Source organism: Diabrotica virgifera, chromosome 1, assembly GCF_917563875.1.
Source record: "Diabrotica virgifera virgifera chromosome 1, PGI_DIABVI_V3a".
NCBI classification, from domain to species: domain Eukaryota; kingdom Metazoa; phylum Arthropoda; class Insecta; order Coleoptera; family Chrysomelidae; genus Diabrotica; species Diabrotica virgifera.
Window position 1 is genome coordinate 5,881,117 of NC_065443.1, and position 22,446 is coordinate 5,903,562.

The 22,446-nt window shown below is 33.3% G+C and overlaps 1 protein-coding gene across 3 annotated transcripts in view; it reads left to right on the forward strand.

Moving 5' to 3' along the window:
- Positions 1–9,721: 9,721 nt before the first annotated feature.
- The window catches only part of LOC114335253 (myosin light chain kinase, smooth muscle), a 123,826-nt gene continuing 111,101 nt past the window's right edge, over positions 9,722–22,446 (forward strand). The window contains exons 1-2 of one of the 3 annotated variants that reach the window (XM_050654332.1): positions 9,732–9,898; positions 11,258–11,399. The gene's annotated coding sequence lies outside the window, so the exon portion shown is untranslated. Of the gene's footprint in view, positions 9,899–11,257; positions 11,400–14,651; positions 14,816–22,446 lie in introns of those variants that run through there. The other 2 variants (XM_028285472.2, XM_028285464.2) reach the window with 2 other exon arrangements.

Here is a 22,446-nt window from a genome sequence, read left to right on the forward strand (position 1 = left end):
AATTACTTAGTTATTTGGTTATAAAGAACTTAACTTATCAGTGCGAAATTCCTATTTTGCCCCGGTTACGGGGCAAAACGGGAAATGCTATGGGGCAAGATGGGAATGTATTTTAGTCAGGTTGTATTTTCTTCATCCCTAAAACTTGCCCAGGTATTATGAGCCCATCCATGGCAGACAGTACACACTACCCATCCTTCAGTTGACTGCAAATATAAGTATCCACAGTAGATGCAACCACAATCTTTATCATCTTCTGATAAGTCAGTGTCCATCTCGTTTTCTTCTTTAGTTTTCTTTGATTTTTTTTATTAGTTTCAGTTTTAGCCAGATTCTTCTTACAAAGTTTAAATCATCATTTCAAATAAAATTGGTAATTTCTAACGTAAAATATATAAAACGGTTCACAGCACGCAATGTTCAAATTCAGTAACATATCTATCATATTTGAATGAAAAACGTGATAAAACTTGCTTAGTCACCTTATAGCACTTCTATAAATATCACCAAAATTTTTAACAAAACAAAAGAAAACGGATTTTATGTCTGTATTTTATGTCACTAAAGTGAGTCAACCCACGTTCGTTCGAATGGCGGTATTGCCGATATTATGACGACTATAAGTTATGCACACGGATTCATTTCCCGTTCTGCCCCGAGCCACGTTTTGCCCCGGTCTCCCCTATATCGAGACCCAGTTTCATAGGGAAACAATTCCAAAATTTCTTATTTGGAGTTAGTTATAAGCAAATGTTCATTAACACGTTAAGCCCCGCGTGAGACAACATCTGTCTCACGGTGCTGTGATCTTGCCGGACCGTGTGACCTTACCGTGTCTCTCACAGCCGTATTAAAATTAATTGCCGGTCCACAGATCTCACAAAAAGAATTCATGCCGGGGCTTAACGTGTTAAGTCTTGTTTTATCGAGACTATATAAAACAAATCAATAATATTGTATATAGATGTATACAGCAACACTTAAGTTTCACTTAGTTTCTTTATGAACGTTAGAATTGTAGTTGCAGATTAAAATTCATTCAGAAACATTTTGAGTTGTTTCTATATGATACTCACTACCCTAGACTCTTTGAAAACATTTCTGAGGCAGTGTTTGTTCATTATAATACACTGACTTAGGGTAATATGTAACTAAAAAAGAAAAAACACATTTTTGGTATCAACATCTCTGTTACCAAAATCATCACCAGATGCTATTTATTTCCGACGTAATAGAGGCCTGGACACTTTCTGAAGCTTGTTTAAGAAAACTCGAGGCCTTCGAGATGTATTACAGACGCATTTTGAGAATTTCGTGTGTGAATCGTGTGACTAATCTTGAGGTCCTACGTAGAGAGGGCAAGGAATTGTTTCGTTGGTGTCTTGACGGAATCAATTAACTTTAATTAAAATAAGTGTAAAACAACGAACAGTAATATGTTTATTTATTTTTGGTAAACAAGCGTTCTTCGTTTATATCTCGTAAGGGTGTGTTGTTGACCTATCCCTACGCCCACCGGGGTGTGACTCTCGACGGGAAGTTGTGAATCGACTGAACTGAAAACACATGTCTGTGGTTTTAAGTTAAAGACTAATTTATTGACATAAAGACGCTGTCCCTTTAGAAGCGTCTTCGAATGCATTTCAAAAGTGATTTATTAAGGTCTGATAAGGTAACTATTTAATGGGGAATGTGTTTCCCAGAAAAAAACATTAATTTTATACAATCTGGTTTTGAATTTTAGGAGCGAAACACATGTGAATTTTAAATGACCCATATTATTTTCGTTTAGAAAAGCAAGTTAATATTTAAAATTAGCAATTAAAAAATAATAAATATCGCTATAGAATCAAAGAACGCAATTAGAATGTCTTGGTCATGTTATGAAGAATGAACAGAGATATGGGTTGTTGCAACTCATTCTTCAGCGCAAGGTAAGTATTTGGACCTCAGAGAGAGAATGACCTGGGAGAAGAATATCTTAGCTTTAAAACCTGAGAATGTGGTTCATTTCATCTACAACCGGACTATTCCGAATAGCAGCAAGAAAAGTTAGGATAGTCATGATGATCGCCAACATCCGGAATGGATATAGGCGCCGCACAGTGGGGCAGGAGAGCTAAAAAGTTGGCATAAAATGAAAATACTAAATGCAGTATTTTCTGTCGCATTCATTTTAATTAAATAGTACACCATAGAAAAAAGTGTTGTGTGATTTGGTAGAATGCGATCTTATCCTTCAAAAAATATGTCACGTATTTCAGCACCTGGAAAATTGGAAGGATACTACAAATCTGGCCTCCACATAAGTGGTCTGTAGCTTCGACATGATAGGTGTGAAATTTTAAACGTTCTTGCTGTTGATTGGATAGGAAGGGTAGCGTTATCTAGCCTCCACGCTAGGTACACCATAGCCTCCATACGGTACTTCCAATATTTAATATTATTTTATTCAAGTGGACAATAAAGGTAAAACACAAACAACTTTTGTTTCTTAATTATTTATTTATACAATAATGTGACATTTTACATAGAAATATGAGTATTTAATTTCGATTAAATATATGTTTATTTGTTGAATTTATCGGCTGCACACAACAGCTGATCGGCCATTAGACCCAACAACAAAACGCGAAATAAAATGTGTATTTTAAAACTGTTGGATAAACAGTACCTACAATCAGAAAAACTTACCTTTAAAAAGGTACTCGATTATGAAATAACAAAAATATCAAAAAACACGACTGAATATCAGCTTTTTATGGTGACACAAACTAAACACAAACACCAAACACATCAACATCACATAACCGACCATATAAAATAAGTGAACGACAACGAACGAACGAACACGAACACAGATTACAGATTCACAGATAGCGCAGGATTTGTCAAAAGTCATGTTCCACCAATCACAATGCCGACATCAGCGCCTCTGACTAAACGGAAGGAAAATAAATACGATTACATGTTTTTTATTAGAGTTAGCGGGGCATGTAGTACACAATCCTGCGTATGATTTGGCATCATTTTTTTTTTTTCATTCAATCCCCCTCCACCCATTGCGACGCGTCGCAAATGTCACATAGTCCCGTGTTAACAATGAATATGCCGCGATAGCGTGATTCGACTTACGTTTGATCCACTTATTTCAAGTCAAAAGTTAATTTACTAGTAAAATTGGCTACGGATATTTGATCTTCAGGAAAGTGACAATATTATTACAGATGTGATATAATAATTAAGTAACTATAGTTTCTTATAATATGTTGTTAAAATTACCCGTACAAAATATCAAAAAAATATGCATTTTTCAAAAAGAGCAAGTGGTTTGTTAGTGTTCCAAGACTGATCCGACTTTAATTTTGTTTTATTTTGAAAGCTTGAGTATTATTCTTTAAAAAGTAATTTTAACTTTTTGCTCATATTTGCTCCTTTTTTCTTAATTTTATTTTTTATGAGGTTATGTTAACCTAATTAAATTGAATAACACTCTATTCTAATTTTTCGTTATTTGCATAATTCAAGCATAATAATTCAAGAAAGTGTAGTAGATCCAAAACAAATTAAAATGTATTCCACTTTTTGTTGATCAGTAGTGATCCACTGATCACAAGCAAAAGAAACATAAAAAGAAAGAATTAGAACACCTGCCAGTGGAAGCACTGCATATAAATGCATAAACACTCTATTCTAATTTTTCGTTATTTGCATAATTCAAGCATAATAATTCAAGAAAGTGTAGTAGATCCAAAACAAATTAAAATGTATTCCACTTTTTGTTGATCAGTAGTGATCCACTGATCACAAGCAAAAGAAACATAAAAAGAAAGAATTAGAACACCTGCCAGTGGAAGCACTGCATATAAATGCATAATATTATGTTGAAATCTCCGAATGTGCAAGATGTTGATGTCAAATCTGATGATTCTGATGATGATTGTAGTTTAAGTTTTTCAATATTTTACCCCCAAAATTTTATGTTTATAAATATGCGGTAAATGGTTTGAAAGAACAATTTGGTTAGGTAATTTTTCAAAAATAATGTTAACACAATTGTTTTGAGATATAAATAATCTTAATAAATCTACATAAAAACAAGTAAATTAGACCGTAGATTTATTTTAAATTAAAATTATTAAATTTCAAATATCATTTTAATCAATATCGGTAGTAACTACGGACATGCAGCTTTGAAAATTACATTTTTTGAACAAGCCATCCTTCAAGGAAAAATATTTGGAAAGCGAGATCCAGAAAGAAGAAGAACATCCTGGTTAAAGAACGTCAGAACCTGCTTTAACATAACATCTGTGCAGCTTTTCCGCGCTGCTGCAGATAAAATAAAGTTTACCATGATGATCGCCAACATTCGTCACGAATAAGCACATCAAGAAGAAGAAGAAAACATTTGAAAAAACATCGTTTTTGTATATTTACACACAACTTATATGTAATATTAAAAAAAATTAAACAATATATCGACAATGATTTAATGCCAACTTATGTTGTCTCTTGCCCCACTGTGCGCCGTAAGAAGAGAAATAATGAAGATATTCTAAATACTTTTGTAAATAAAACGGATACTACTTTAAGGCCATCGATACACAATTCGTAAATATTTTACGGCTATCCCTACTTTTTCTGTCTTTACACGGCAAATTACGAGTAGTAAAATTGTCACTGGTATGGATATGTAAACATTACTACTTGACAATGTCATCATTAACTTTAAAGAAATGGTTTTTGAATGTTCTTGGATAATTGTTACTTGTATAACTGCAAATTATGAATTCAGTTAATAAATACTTAGATATTTTTTTCACTAATTATGTATTCAGTGATTGTAATAAATTATATACTGTATAACTAAAACTAATACTCGATCGAGAAAAGGGGAAAAGTGTGAAAGTTATTTTTTTATAATATATTGTTACTATGGAACGCTTACAATTTTGAACATCTTTAACAAAATACTTGGATCACAGACATAGGCACCCATACCCAAGGGCAGGGTGGGGCCGCACGGTGGTCCTTTTTCATAATCTATGGTTGCAAAAGGTATAAAATTCGTCTTCAAATAATCGGTTGTAATGACACTCATTGAATACCTAGATAATCAGGTAAACAAAATAAATCATTCTTAGAACTCAACTCCCACCTCGAAGTGAACAATTGAAACCGAAAGTTGTACTTCTTTACCGAACTTACGCTCAGTAGTTTCAGGCAATTTACCAGCGCTCGCGCCCTTTCAAAGTGAATTTAAGTGTACCTAAAACTGTTATTTTAATATTTTTTTGAAATGGAAGTCGAGCGAACAGGTATATTTACAATATTATAAAACAATAGTTGTACCTTTGTTGATAAAAAAAATATTTGATTGTAAAGATGATGATAGATTAGCACTAAAATAAGAATTTGTAAAGAATTTAATAGAGTAGAACTTTTGGGATTGTTCGGGATTGTTGCTAAACTAGTTTTTTATTGTTACTTTATTTATTTATCTCTCAGAAAAAGTTACTCTTGTGTGCTCGAACGTGCTCTTTCTACTCGTATATATTTTTTTAATTTTTGTAGGTTCTTGTATTTTACATATACAACAATGTTTTACCTGTATACGAATTTTCAGTCCCTTATATTTAGTCTAAGAGCTGGGAGCGGATTTTGTGCGTGATAAGTAATATGGAAAAACTATACGGGGGTATATTGAATTAGTTGTGTACATGACTTTCCCCAACGGCCGGAAACCAGAGTGGGGGACGAGGGTAGTTATAAGGGGTGAACGTCGCGGTTTTATTATTTTTTTTGTGATGCTCATGATGAGTGCACCAAAATTTGGGAATAAGTAGATCATGACATTACTAAGTAAAATCTCCAGGGGCGGAACGCTGCGTGGCGGGCAAATGTTGTGATGCGTCACAAAAAAAAAATAATACAAACTGTGACTTTGACCCCTTAAAACTACCCTCATCCCCAACTCTGGTTTCAGCCCCTGGAGATTTTGCTTAGTTACGTCATGATCTACTTACTCCCAAATTTTGGTTTACTATCTCAATCACGAACGTCACAAAAATCCCTTATAATTTTTATATTTAACCCTGCCCCCACCCCTTTGTCGGCACGCAACGTTCCGCCCCTGGAGATTGTACTTACTTACGTCATGACCTACTTATTACCATATTTTGGTGCACTTTCTCGATCATGAGCGTCACAAAAAAAATAATAAAAACCGCGACTTTGACCCCTTATAACTACCCTCGTCCCCCACTCCAGTTTCCGGCTCTGGGGATTTTACTTAGATATGTCATGGTCTACTTATTACCAAATTTTGGTGCACTATCTCAGTCACGAACGTCGCAAAAAAACCCTTTATATTTTTTATATTCACCCCTACCCCCATCCCTTTGTCGGCCACGTAGCGTTCCACCCCTGGAGATTTTACTTACATAGTTACGTCATGACCTACTTATTCCCAAATTTTGGTGCACTATCTCTATCATGAGCATCACAAAAAAAAATAAAAACCGCGACTTTGACCCCTTATAACTACCCTTGTCCCCCACTCTGGTTTCCAGCCGTTGGGGAAGTCATGTACACAACTAATTCAACATATTGCCGTATAGTTTTTCCATATTACTTATCTCGCACAAAATCCGCTTCTATCTCTCCGACTAATTGTGGTGTAATACTTTTGCAACCATAGATCGTCAGAAAGGACCACTGTGGGCCGTGGGCCCCCCTAGCTTTTTGGGTGCTTTAAACTATATATTGTTATCCATAGTGTACAAAATGTAATGTGCAAAATCCTCACGTCTTCCCCCCCCCCTGAAAATTTTTATATGGGCGCCCATGATCACATAATATATCCTGGTCAATTCTCTGCTTGGATCGTCCATAAATAACAAACAATTAACTTTTTATTAAGTTCACTTAAGAAAATATAAATGCAAAGCTGAATAATGAGACCATTACACAAGTAGAGGACTTCAAGAAGTATCTAGGATCAACAATCAATGGGCAAGGAAATATAGAACCAGAAATAAAAAGCAGGGTAATGAGTGCAACAAAATTATACTATGCACTAAATAAAAGTTTTATTAGAAATAAAGAAGTAAGCCTGAAAACAATAATGAAAGTATTTCAAACTGTATACGAGCCGGTGCTACTCTACGGTAGTGAAACGTGGACAGTGAACGACAACATCCGTAGTAAAATTCAAGCATGCGAAATGCGATATTTACGTGCGGTATCCAGGGTGACCAGACGTGATGGTATAAGAAATGAAGACATACGTGAAAGGTGCGGTGTTGGAAGGACCTTAGACAGACTTGAAACGAAACAGTTATCGTGGTTCGGACATATGGCGAGAATGAGTGAAGGTAGAACTGTAAAGAGGGTATGGAAAGCGGCATCTGACAACAAACGACGAAGAGGCAGGCCAGCAAGAACGTGGAACGCAAATATTGGAAAGGCTTGAGTAAAAAGAAATATTGGGTGGAGAGAAACAGAAAGACAAGCTACTGGCCGAAAGGCATGGAGACCTCTGATTTCTCCACTTACCCAAGTAAGTAAGTAAGTTCACGTCTTAAATCAATTATTTATCAAATACACTATCAATATTATTTAATCAACAATATTTAAAATTGTCACTGTCTTGTCATCACATCGCACCTTGAAAACAAAAGTGGCACTATACTGAAAACATCAATTTTTAGTTATAGCGATATCTGCATTACTTTTGACAAAACGCTCCTATTGCAGAGACTCCTGTTCTAATAGCTCGCATTGTTTCTCCTAGAAGTCGCTAGTGTCACTTTTGACTTTTAGGTGTTTTGTCAATGTGGTAATTTAAAAAGTGGCACTCTATCGGTTTCGTGTCGGTTTCCGGCGGATTGTTGAGGGAGAAGCACGTCGTTGTAAGTAAAAAAGTGACATTTTTTCTTTAGTGCCGGTTTTCACGTAAATTTAAAATGTTAAGTTTCATTAAGTATTATTAATAGTTTGTTTACTTTTACCAAATAAACGATTTTTCTTTTTAATATGACACAATTTCGTTTTATTTTTCTCTTTTTTTATCATTAAGGTGAATATTAACTTGACTTTTTATTCTAATAATCAGAACTTTTATGTAAAACAAAAGTGGCACTATAAGGAATTTTTTTAAAGATTTTTTTCTAAATTAATAGTTACATTATTAACTTGCCTTCTTCGGGAGAAACTAATTGTACTTTAATCAAACTGTTAAATAACTGTTATAGTATTTAATTCGGTTATTTTAGTTCAACATCCATTACAGAACTGTTCGAAAAAGTTTAAACGGTCATACTGAAATATCTAGATTTTGGGATAATGTCACTTTTGTTTTCAAGTTGCGACATTCTATTTGACTCAGTGCGTTGTTTGACAAAGATAGCGAATGTTCGATTTGGAAAATATCACCACGGACATGGTGTTCATTTTTTTCAAATCCTGAAAAAGTAATAAATATTTTTAAAAAATTTAGACGCCGAATGAAAGACTAAATTATTATGGAGGGCCGAAAGTCCCTTAGAAGCCTCGGAGGTGTTACCAAAAAGGTTCTCATTGTTTTCAGTCTGGTAGGATGTAGAATAGCATTTTTAGATGTTGTTTTATGTGCTATTAGATTGAAAACTTAGTTTTTTGATAGCAGTTGCCGCTAGGGCATCCCTGCCATTTCGTTCGTTGCAATCCGTGACTGCACGCCGGGGTTTGTCCTAGTTGGGTAAGAGAGAGCAGCATATGTGCCTCCTGATGAGAGACTAATAAGGTTCGAAACCGGTAGAGGTGCTTGCTGCACTCTCTGATTGAACTGGAATAATGATGCGGCTGTAGTTTCGTGTTGCAACGAAATTGAAAATGGATATTCATTTTTGATTTACATGTTTACTCCGATTGGAGTACGAAGGGAACCATTCTCGTTGGAACTTTACCGCGCTGAGCAGATGGGACGTGAATTATAAATTGTAACATTCCCTCATCTTCCTTAGTCTCAGCATCCGTTATGTAGAATAACATTTTTAGATGTTGTTTTATGTGCTATTAGATTGAAAACTTAGTTTTTTTTTTAATAAATAAAAAGGTTCTTTTGAACGGGATATTTGAAATTAAAAATCACACTACATTTTTTCCTAGTTTTTCACCCCTGAAACTTAATGAAATAAACATTACAGAAGTTTCCAGGGACTTTTTACCCTCGGTAAGAACGTAATCTTTCATTCTGCGTTTAAATTTTTCAAAAATACTTATTAGTTTTCTCAGGATTTGAAAAAAATGAATCCCATTTAAATAGCATTAGAGCCGAAACTACGTACCCATCCCCTTAAAATATATTTTTTTATTATTAAATGCATATTTTCTAGAAAAATATGCATATTTTTGCGTAAAATACTGCATATTTTGCGCATATTTCATACGTTTCTATTTGTACATTATTTGCCTAAGCCTAATTATTACTTTATGCTAATGTGAAATTATGTATCTATAACTGGTTTAATAAATTTAAAAGATCTCACTCTCGACTACACAAATTAAAACAATAGTGAATCATATAAGCAAATATGAAAAACAATTTTGAATTCTGAGAACAGACAATTGATGATAAATGTATGATATGGATTTTTCCTTAGATAAACTTTTAGGAGGATTAACGATCTACACTCCCTATCTCTATTTGCAAGCGCAAAATCGTTCAATATGTATTATTATCTCATATCTTCAAATAACAAGCCACTTAAAGAATTATTATTTATGTATTTCTATGTGCAGTACAGAGTGAATTTTTTTTAATGAAAGTAGATGGGTACTCCTTAGTGTACTACAGAATGTTTTATCCAAAATACGGTAAATTCTTCCTACGGTAAAGATTCTCCTGCTTACGGTATGTATAAATAAATATCTTATCTTATAATATTATCACTTGTATAATTGATGGATTCGACCGTTACTTGATGGAAGTTCATTTTATCTAACAATAAAACACTGAAAACGTTTGTTTTCTATACTTCCACAAAATTCATTACAACTATGATGTGACTAAAGCTGTTTCGGCAGAGTGCCTTTCTCAAGTAATTTAGTTTACTTATGTGTTTGCCTTTTTAAAGTCTTTAACTGAAGAGGTTGAGGAGTGGGGAGCTGTTTATCTCGAGTTGGTCGTTCAGAATTATATCTTTATTTTTAAATTTATTAATTTCCATAGATTCTAATAAAGATAGCTTGAGGCCTTTATTTTGAATATGCAGAATTTGAAACTGTTCATTAAAAGAATGATTATGATCTAGAATCTAGAAGGTGAAGTGCGTATGTAGAAGTGTCTGTTTTTCTATTGTTGAAAGCCCTTTTGTGTTCTGCTATCCGTTTGTCAAAGGTTCTGCCAGTTTGACCGATGTAAGTTTTCGGACAGTCACCACAAGTTAGTTTGTAAACACCACTCTGTAGTACTGTAGTTGTTTTCTCTTTCGGCTCTTATTGTTCTTAATATATTTTAAGTTGTTGTTAGTTCTGAAAACTGGTGTTATTCCTTTCTTTTTTATGTATCTGGCTATTTTTGTTGTTATCCTGCCAGTATATGTGATAGAGCAGAAGGAACTGGGTTCTTTCAATGGTGGTGGATGGACTAATTTCAGGGCTTTCTTATGGAGTTTTTGGTTTAAAATTTTGTTAATTGTTTGGTCGTTATAGCCATTGTTTACTGCTATTTGTTTAATAATGTTCAGTTCTATCTCGAAGTTATTTTTTGACATGGGAATTTCTGTCAGTCTATGTATAATGCTATGGTAGGCTGCTAATTTGTGTTGTGTAGGATGGGATGATGAATTGTGTATAGTTGTATCAGTATGGGTAGGTTTATGATATACGGAGAACTCATGTTTGTTGTGTAGTCTGGTAATTGTTACATCTAGAAAGTTTATGGACTTACTCTGTTCTGTTTCTATTGTAAACTCAATATTACTATGAAGTGAATTAATGTATGATAGAAATTGGTCAAGTTGCCTGTTAGTCAGTGTTAGTTCCTGTAAAGCATACTAGTATATCATCCACGTATCTTCACCAATATAAGAACTGTTTAAATACGGGATGTTTATAATTTGTTGTTTCAAGCTGGTTCATAAATATATCTGATAGCAATGGGCTTAGAGGATTATCCATAATAAGTCCTGCACTGTTGTTTTGTATATTTGATTATTGGATTCAAAATAGTCTTGATATATGCAAATTTCAAGAAGGTGTAAAATTTCAGATGCAATGATCGGATTTGTACTATTATGGTCTAAAAGATTTTTAATTAAAACAAAAGTTTCTGTAGGAGGAACACCAGATGGCTGAAACGAGATAGGAGCACCCAGTATAGAAAACGAGATATTATAGCTGTTTATCTTAAGGTATGTATCTCATTCAGAATTGCATTATAGATTAGATAATATAGAATTTGACATCCTAGATTCTAACGTAAGAACTGAAGTAGATAATATAATAGACAAAAAATTTAATACACAGTGTAAAAAAATCCATAATCTAATTTGCAATAGTAAAAAACTCAATACTCACTATAAAAAAAAATTTTCAAATCATAGTTTTTTCAATAGATTTATAAACTTAATGGATACTAAATTCAATAATAGCGAGATAGAACTTTTAGAGAAAGGATTCAAACACAACTTGTAATAAATTTTGTGGAAGTATAGAAAACAAACGTTTTCAGTATTTTATTGTTAGATTATCACTTGTAATTACACAAGACCTCTAAAACTACCCATTTGCATCAAATTATGTCAAATGGTCACGAAGGCAATACAAATCGGTCATTTTTAAGAGCTCTAGTGTAATTCGGTAAGATTATTTCATGAATAAAACGGTTTTTTAATCTGCACGGTTAAAAGTAGAAAGCTGGTTGGTATATTTTGTTTATATCTTCAGTTGTTTCTTTAGGTTATAATTCAAGGTAAAGAAGATGGTACTGGAAGAAAAAATATGTTTCATTTAAAAGTAGCAAGACAACTGATAATTTACTGGACACACTCCGAAATCAATGGTGAAAGACATAACATCCCTAGATTCATAATTCAGGACATACAAACGACAAAAAAGAAGACCAGAACTTAGATGGTTAGATGACATAAAACAACGCGCTGGACCAATATAAGAGGCATATAGGTACCTATGTGCAAAGACAGATGTCTTTTTCGGATTAAATACGTGGATAGATATAATGTTCTATCTTCTTCTTTGAATACCGTGCCCAAATTTTAGGCGTGGATAGTTTCCATGACAATTTGCTGATATCGTTCTCCATCTTGTGCGGCATGTAATAATTGATCTGATGATAAGCCAGTCCATTGACGAAGGTTTCGGAGCCATGAATATTTCTTCCGACCAATTCTTCATTTCCGTTGTTTGTTAACTGCAGCAGGTATCCGGTATCTGTTACCTTTCATCATATGCCCCAGATATTAAACTTTTCTCTTTTTATCATCTTCATCAAGTGACCTTCGTCTTGACTTACCCTGTTTAAGACTCTGCTTGAAATGCGTTGTACTCATAATATTGTTTGGACACAAGTCCAAAGTAAAGTAACAAATTAACTAAGTCGTTAATAGGGAAAAAAGCTCTTCTAGCTACCCCAAAAATCAGGTGGCTTAACCACATGAAGTAATACAGAGGATGTCCCATTATCCAGGGCATCCAAAGTAACGTTAAGTTCAACGCCTCCCCATTCGGTATGTCCTTCAATGGGGAGGGGTGGTGGTATAGCTTGGGGGGTCAGATAGGTACCACTCCATTACGGGGTGTGACGGGTTTGATCTTCGGACATGTGGGTCCCACTTTTCCATTGGAACACACATGTCCCCGGGGCTGGGGTTGATACGAGCATGTGTGTGTGTATGTGTGTGTGCCATAATATTCTGAGCATTCTACGAAATTACCACATTTCGAAGGCTTCTAATTTGTTCATCATTATTAACATTCATGATCCAGGTTTTATACATGATCCATATAGTAGTACAAAATACACATCACATTTTAGGAACTTGATTCTTAGTTGTAATTCAGCTGAGAATTGCTCAGAATAGATCTAAGTTTCATAAAGCTCCTCTTGCAATTTCTATGCGAGTTTTAATTTCTTCTTCGGGATTTAGTGTCTCGTTTATCCAACATCCTAGGTATTTAAAATGGTTTTGTTATCGGTTCATTACTGACAATTATTAAATATACCAACTACACTAAAGAGTTTTACTTCATGTTAATTTTATTTACTTACTTACAGTCTTTTCCAATTTAATTTTATTTAACTAGATGGTATACAGCCAACCTTCGGGTATTATCCCGTTTTATTTTTGACAATTATTAGTTGCATAGGGTCGCCGTCTTGTTTACTAGCCATAAGTAAATTTGTCTTTGTTTTATTTATGCCAACTCCGTTATTGGAGCATTCTCTAGTGATTATTCTCTAGTAATTAAATATCTTACTTCGATTAAAGTAAGATTTACTTCGATACTTTCAGCCAATGTTCTATATCCGGAAAAAAAAATAAAACACAACAAAGTGTTAACGTATATGAAATTATTTACAATTATGGACTAAACATGAATTTAAATAAAACAAAATTTGTTATCTCTTTCAAACAAACAATTCGTAATATTTATTTAAAAATAAACAACAAACTTATAGAGTGAGTATGTAAGTATAAATATTTGTAAAAATTTCATAAAAAGAAAAACAAGAAACGACAAATACCTCAATGTATTTATAAAAATAAAATAAATCTAAAACAAAAAGTTAAACAATAACAATAGTCATAAATCTGAATGGTGTGAAGCTACCCCGGGGTAATATATTTACCCCAGGGTAAGAAATTAATGAACTACCTTAAAAATTGGTCATTTTTAATGTCTCGAATTTACTAAACCTGTTGCCCGATTTAAGTGATTGTTTTAACATGTTATAGCCTTATTCTTTAACAATATCGCTGTAATAATGTTGTTGCTAGACAGGAAAATTGTCATTATATACCGGGGGTACCAATCAAACTATGATTTTTTCTCAAAGTTCTCGTCACCCTGTGGAATATTCTGACATTTATAAAATACTGAAATTAAAACCCAACTAAAGCTTCATGTTTTTTTTTAACATTCTATTTTTTGATTCATTCGCTTATGTTTGATAATAAAAAAGTTAGGTACTTTAACAACTGGCCATGCTCGTCATCAGTACAGGGTGTTTCTAAATAAGTGCGACAAACTTTTTAAATTAAGAATTTTATGTTCACCATTGGGGCACATAAGGGTCATATTACTCGCACCTACGCCTTTTCTATTGACTTCTTCCAGTTATTCCAGTTGAAAAATAGCAGCCAGTAATTTTTAAATGCTTCATTTCCTGAGATATACAATGAAAATCATTGCGAAGATAATTAACAGTAGGTTCAAAGAGGTACCAAAAAATCCAATAAAACTGTTTAAATTCTAGCAAGACAATGTATCAATAAGCCACAATTCTTCTGTCAAAATTTGATTCAAAACATCCCTTTCGGATGACGGCTAGTGCTCGGTTCGGCGATGGTTCTAATTTTGGCGCGATTCTGAGAGCGTCGTCGTCGCGTGACGTCACTTTGTACACTGACGCCTGTTCGAAAGCGGCTGTTCGTCGGGACTTCAGTTTCCGAAAGTGGTGCAAGGTATGATGACGGGAAAAGGTGGTTGCGAAATTTTCTTGTCGTGAAAAGCGTCGCGCCGAATTTTCCGAGTCGAATCGAATCAAAGAAAAGTTTTTTAGGGCCAAGTATAAAAGCAGAAAAAGGTAAGAAAGAATGGTTGGATTAGAATTGTAGGCTGTTTTTTGAATGTTAGTCAAAACAAAATACTTTAAATAGCTTCGGAGCTTATTATAAATATTTATTTTTGAAACATCTTTACCGTTCGAATGCTTGCATTCCAATAACTTTTTTAAACTGGAATTTTTAATGCTACGCCCAAATAATATTGCTCGAGTGTTAAAAATTGATAACATTTTTTAAATGTGATTATTTTATATTAAGTATACTATAAAAGATTTAAAAAAATGTGGATTGCGGCACAAAATTCCGCCACCCAAAATGTTTGATTAAGTTTGACAATTTATAACTTTTTTATTTGTACTCCGATTTTCAAGATTCTTGCATCAGTTTGTAGGTACATGTATTGATATCGTTTGTTTTATTATTCCGGTATCAAAATTTTTTTGCTTAGATGGCATTATACGGGGGTGAATGAAAGCGTTGTTTTTTCTGTTAAATTCTGTGGAAAAATTGGAGGGGTGATTTTGTTTCATATTCCTTTTATATTATCCTGGAGGTATCACTAAGGTTTTTTGAATTATCAGAATATCTCTTTTATTGTAAGAGCTGTAAATAAAAACACTGCTTTGAAGGTTTATTTAATTAAAAATATCAAACGCGCTAAATTAAAAAAAAAACAAAACAAAATTAACAACAAAGCAATTCAATAGCGGGTATGTCCACCTCTTGCAGCAAAGACTGTTCGCAAACATCGAATAAAGATGGGGGTTATCCTTGCCTAGCGAATAGCCCGATATTACTCTACGATGGCCGTAACTGTACCAAATTTTCTGGAGGTCTAGGATGACGGCGAATAGCTTTTTTTAATTCATCCCATAAATGCTCAATAGGATTAAGATCTAGGCTGCATGCGGGCCATTCTAATCTTATCAATCCAACCTCTATTTTATGAGTCAATCAGTGTTTTTATTTACAAAAAATGGTACCTACAGCTCTTACAAAAAAACAGATATTCGGATAATTCAAAAAACAAAATTTTTGTGATGCCTCCGTGATAATATGACAAGACTAAGAAACAAAATCAACTATTCCATTTTTCCACAGAATTTTTTAAAGTTAGAAGAAAACACAACGCTTCCATTCACCCCTGTATAATGCCATGCGAGCAAAATTTTTCGGTTCGCATGTTTTTGGACGGTTTTTCGCAGATAACTCAAAAAATAAGTATTCTAGCGAAACAATTATCTTAGTAAAAATATAGCTTATAAAAAATTGAAAAAAATGGTGTTGCGTGCGTGAGGTCTGCAGACGCAGTAGAAGCAGAGTTGTAGCTAATAAAAAGTAGGTTCTTCTTCGTCAAATTCAAAATCGAATATTTCAATGTGAAATAATCAAAAAACAGAGCATTTTTCGGGGAAAATTCATTACAACTTTTTTAAAGTGTTTAAAAAAGGTTTATCTTTGTTTAAAAAAAAACTTCTAACAAAAAGTGAGTTACGCTCAAAATATTTTGGTCTCTTTTAATTTTTGGTACAAAAATCGCGAAAATCAGCCCAACTAGCTTCCCAAATAAAATTTACTTATCTATTGTTTATATTATCAAGTTTCATTGGTTCAAAGTGCTCACTTTAAAAAAATTGGGTTTAAAGAAAACATTTTTTTTAATTTGAAAAAAAAAATGGAATTGTTCATGGAATTAACTTAAAAATTATTAGTAATACCAAAAATCCTAAGGAGTAATAAAATGTACTTTTTTTGCTTTTCTGAAAATTTTTGCTGTTTTGTTTTCTTGTTAGGCAAAAATTGGTTATGCTAGGGCTGTTCCAAATTTGCCTAAACTCGTGATTAGTTACGCGTTCAAGCCATTTTAACGACAGTTTTTTCAAAAATAAGCACTTTGAACCGATGAAACTTACAGATCATATAAATAATACATAAGTAAAGTAACTGTGAAGTGGTAATGATAAAATTTGTTTGTGATGCTAATTAGGAAGTGATTTTCGCGATTTTTTTACTAAAAAACAAAAGACCAACAATATTTTGAGCGCAACTCACGTACTTTTACAAATAAACCTTTTTTTATACACTTTAAAAAAGTTGAAATGAATTTTCCCCGAAAAGTGCTTCGTTTTTGGGTTATTTCACAGTGAAATATTCGATTTGAAATTTGATGAAAAAGAACCTACTTTTCATTAGCTACAACTCTGCTTCTACTGGGTCTGCAGACCTCACGCGTACACCATTTTTTTCAATTTTTTATAAGCTATATTTTTGTTAAGAATATGTTTTTCACTGAAAAACTTACTTTTTGAGTTATCTCCGAAAAACCGTTCAAAAACATGTTTTTTTTCTGTTAAAAATGAACATATTCACTTGCAAATAACTCGAAAAGTATTGACTTAAGGAAAAAACTCTACAGAACAGAAGTTGCTTAGAATTAGTCATTTTATCCAATTCCGGACTTATTTTGAATGTATATTTTTTATCTTCGAGAGGGGATGTAGAATTGTAAACTTTTTCTTATATAATAATAGACAATTTCAACTACCTATTGCCAAACTTTCATCCTTCCTTTATTTTTTTTTGGGTCAGATTGTTCTTTGATCGGGCTAAGAGAGGAAAATGGAAAACACAATAAAAGAAAGGATATTGCAGATTGCAGTATCTCGGACATATGAGTAGAGACAAAAAACAACAACAACAACATACAACAACTAAAACATCTTCTTCTTTTTACGTGCCATCTCCGCGACGAAGGTTGGCAACCATCATTGCTATTGTAACTTTTGACACTACAGCCCGAAAGAGTTCAGTTGAGCTGCATCCAAACCATCCCCTGAAATTTCTCAGCCAGGACATTTTTAGTACAGAACATTTTAAGGTTCACAATTCAGGGAAAAATAGAGGGTAGGAGAAGTGTAGGAGGGAGACGCGTTTCCTGGTTAAAGAACCTGAGAGAATGGTTTGGATGCAGATCAAGGCAATTCTTCAGAGCAGCTGCCTTAAAGGTCAAAATAGCCATGATGATTGCCAACCTTCGTCGCGGGGATGGCACTTAAAGAAGAAGAGAATTCACTAGTTTTGAGTTTTAATCTTGCTTCCTATGCTCATCCTTAAAAAATAGCTTAAAGTTATTTAATATTTGTTCGCATAGAAATCGAAAAATAATATTTATAGAACTTAAAAATAAAACCACCTGTCCTTGTTACGTTGAAGTGATTAATACCTTCAGTTTTTTAAACTTTGCTCGCAACTTTAACATCAATGTGTTTTGGTGCACGAAATATGTGCCAAAACAATATTCTTTCCAGAATTTTAGAATGTTCACTTTCAAACATAATCCCAAAAATACGTGAAATATATGAAAAGAAATAAGCTTCTGGAAGATATAAACTTTCTTTTTGTTATAATTTGTGCCAAGAAAATTGAAATTTCGAAAATACTGGGAGAACGAATAAATATCACAGTAATGAAAATAATCGTTTCGTGTTGATTCAATTCGAGTCTCTTGTCATTCTCTGACACCGATGTTTCGGAATCTATTCCTTTTCAATGAGGCTTCGCAAGAAGTGGAATTTTGATTTGGATCAAAACGAGACGATGCCGATGGTGCAAATATTAAAATATTTACACCGGAGTATGGTTAGACTGACCTCGAACGGGTAACGATGAAATGAGTGAAAAATAATTTCGACCATGAATCAAGTAATCTGTTAACCGAGGTACACAGTACCAAACGGCGACGGTAGGAAAATATTCCAATAATGCATCGCAGATTACCCATCTGAATAGTTGTCATTTTGTACTCTAATACTAGCCCGATCAACGAACACAAAATTTTACGAAAACCTCCAAAAAAATAAAGGAAGGATGAAAATTTGGGAATAGGTAGTTGAAATTGTCTATTATTGTATAAGAAAAAGTTTACAATTCTACATCCCCTCCATTTTACAAAAATTGGAAAATACGGGGTGAAAAAATTTTTCTCGGGGGTGAAAAAAATACGTTCAAAATAAGTCCGGAATTGGATATAATGACCAATTCTAAGCAACTTTTGTTCTATAGAGTTTTTTACGAAGTCAATACTTTTCGAGTTATTTACTAGTGAATATGTTCATTTTTAACAAAAAAAAAACATGTTTTTGGACGGTTTTTCGGAGATAACTCAAAAAGTAAGTATTTTAGCGAAAAAAATATTGTATCAATATATAGTAAAAGTATAGCTTATAAAAAATTGAAAAAAATGGTGTATGCGTGAGGTCTGCAGACACAGTAGAAGCAGAGTTGCAGCTAATGAAAGTAGGTTCTTCTTCGTCAAATTCCAAATCGGATATTTCAATGTGAAATAACCAAAAAACGGAGCACTTTTCTGGGAAAATTCATTACAACTTTTTTAAAGTGTTTAAAAAAAGGTTTATTTTTATTTTTAAAAAAACTTCTAATATTAAAAGTAAGTGATTTACGCTCAAAATATTGTTAGTCCCTTTTATTTCTTGGTAAAAAAAGGCGAAAATCACCCCCTAATTAGCTTCTCAAATAAAATTAATCGTTACCGCTTCACAAGTTACTTTATTTATGTATTATTTATATTATCTATAAGTTTCATTGGTTTAAAGTGCTCAGTTTTGAAAAAAAAAAAATGAGGTTTAAAATAAAACATTTTCTTTTACTTTTAAAAAAATCTGAATTGTTTATGGAATTAACTTAAAAATTATTAGTAATACCAAAAATCTCAAAAAGTAATAAAATGTACCTTTTGCTTTTCTGAATATTTTTGATTTTTTGTTTTCTTGTTAGACAAAAATTGGTTATGCTAGGGCTGTTCCAAATTTGCCTAAACTCGTGATTAGTTACTCGCTTAGGCCATTTTAACAACATCTTTTTCAAAAATAAGCACTTTGAACCGTTAAAACTTACAGATTATATAAATAATACATAGGCAAAGTAACTTGTGAAGTAGTAATGATAAATTTTATTTGTGATGCTAATTAGGGGGTGATTTTCGTGATTTTTTTACCAAAAAATAAAAGGGACCAACAATATTTTAAGCCTAACTCACTTACTTTTAATGTTACAAGTTTTTTTAAAAAACAAAAATAAACCTTCTTTTAAACACTTTAAAAAAAGTAAAATGAATTTTCCCCGAAAAGTGCTTCGTATTTGGGTTATTTCAAATTGAAATATTCGATTTGGAATTTGGCGAAGAAGAACCTACTTTTCATTAGCTGCAATTCTGCCTCTACTGGGTCTACAGACCTCATGTATACACCATTTTTTCCAATTTTTATGAGCTATATTTTTGCTAAGAATATTTTTTTTCGCTAAAATACTTACTTTTTGAGTTATCTCCGAAAAACCGTTCAAAAACATGTTTTATTTTGTTAAACATGAACATATTCACTCGAAAAGTATAGAATATCATAATGTTACTCTACATCCTACCAGACTGAAAACAATGGTAAACTTTCTCTGGTTACACCTCCGAGGCTTCTACAATTTGCAAGCCATACGGATGCTGAGATTAAGGAAGATGAGGGAATTTTACAATTTACAATTCACGTCCCATCTGCTCAGCGCGGTAAAGTTCCAACTAGAATGGTTCCCTTCGTACCCCAATGATTGTAAACATGTAAATCAAAAATGAATAATCATTTTCAATTTCGTTGCAAAACGAAAATACAACCGCACCATATTCTAGTCCAATCTGAGAGTGCAGCAAGCACCTCTACCGGTTTCGAAACGTATTAGTCTCTCATCAGGAGGCACATATGCTGCTCTCTCTTATTCAACCAAGAGGTATAGGTGCTTGCTGCACTCTCTGATTGGACTAGAATATGGTGCGGCTGTATTTTCGTTTTGCAATGAAATTGAAAATGGTTATTCATTTTTGATTTACATGTTTACTCTCATTGAAGTACGAAGGGAACCATTCTCGTTGGAACTTTACCGCGCTGAGAAGATGGGACGTGAATTATAAATTTTAAAATTCCCTCATCTTCCTTAGTCTCAGCATCCGTATGGCTTACAAATTGTAGAAGCCTCGGAGGTGTAACCAGCGAAAGTTTCCCATTGTTTTCAGTCTGTTGGGATGTAGAGTAACATTACAAGGGCGGATCCAGGACCGATTTTCGGGAGGGGCCATGAACTTTTTTTGGGGAGGGGTAACAGGGGGTCTGGGGTAATTTTTAAAAATTATAAGAAAATTAGAAAAATTAATTATAAGAAAACTAAATAGACTCTACGATTGGTCGTAGTTTTTCTCTATTTTCTTGTATCTGTTTAGACCTCTGAGAGTCTATCTGTTTAATGACTGACTTTTGCGAGTATGATCACTTTATAGAAAATCCAGGCCCACCTGAAAGCACTCCTTGTGGTATGATGTTTTTTCATGGGTTTGTATGGCTCCGTCTTTGCCCATGAGTTTGGCGAAAAATGTTTAAAGGTTTCGTGACGAGGCTTTGGGCTGTCATTGTCATCCCTTTATTGTGACCATATTTTTTATTAGAAAAATAAAATGCAATACTTGCAAAACAATCCCTTTTGAATGTGCAAAAGTACTAACCAACTCCTTTGTTCTAAGTGCTGATGACCCAAGTAACGCTTTACTTCTTTTTTATTCTTTGTGTGTACAGAAGATGTACTTCTGTGTACTTGTGTGTACTCCTACCAATTGGTACTTTGTAAAATGATCAACATTTTGATTTAAAAAACATCATACTATGCCATTATTGAAGCTTCTGTTACTTGTTTTGTTGAATTTTAGTCCAGAAGACATATTTATCCCCTGTTTTGTACATAATATATTATGTGTTTGAACCTAAAAACTTCTATTTTTTCTCGGATTTCCAATGGCCCCTCCCTGGATTTGCCCTTGTAACATTATGTTATTCTATATGCCATTAGAGTGAAAACTTAGTCTTTTTTTATAAATATATTTGTTTATCAATTTCCAAGACATTCCGACGTATACCTTAGATCTTTAGATGCATAGTTCGAAGGTAAATCTTAGATATTTCTCATTTACTCCTAGATCAGTCAATTATCTACAACTCAACAATTATTTGCACGCAGACGTAATCAGTGTATTCATTAGTGTTTACTCAGACGAAACGTTCAGCGACTATTCTTCCTTGTCGACATCAAAGATGGCCACGACCCACGCGACGTCTGCTCTTTGAAATCCATCTCCAATTTGTGGAAAATCGGCAAAGGGTTTTGTTTTAAATTTACCTGTGCTATGTTCCTGCCTACATCATTATTTTCTCTATTATCATACCAGGAGTGTTCTATAAGTATATGGCAAAAATAAACTATAGTCTATTTCACGAATTTGCTACTATTTTGGATTAGGGATGAAATATTTGATTTAACTGTTCTGCTGTGCTGAGAAAGTTAAGCAAATTCTCTCAATATAGTCCAGGAATCGAAGATTTTCAATTTTACAATTTTATATTTAAACCTTTTTTCGTATCTCTGATGCTAATCTTTCTATTCTGAAGAAAAGGACATTTTTTACCAATCTACAAAAAAATCGTTATTCGCTTTTAACTCCATTTTTTTTTAAAACTATTCATTCTAAGCCGGTCACACTTCTATAACCTATTAATAATACATAAATAAAGAAGACCAAATAAGGTCAATGACTAATTTTAAT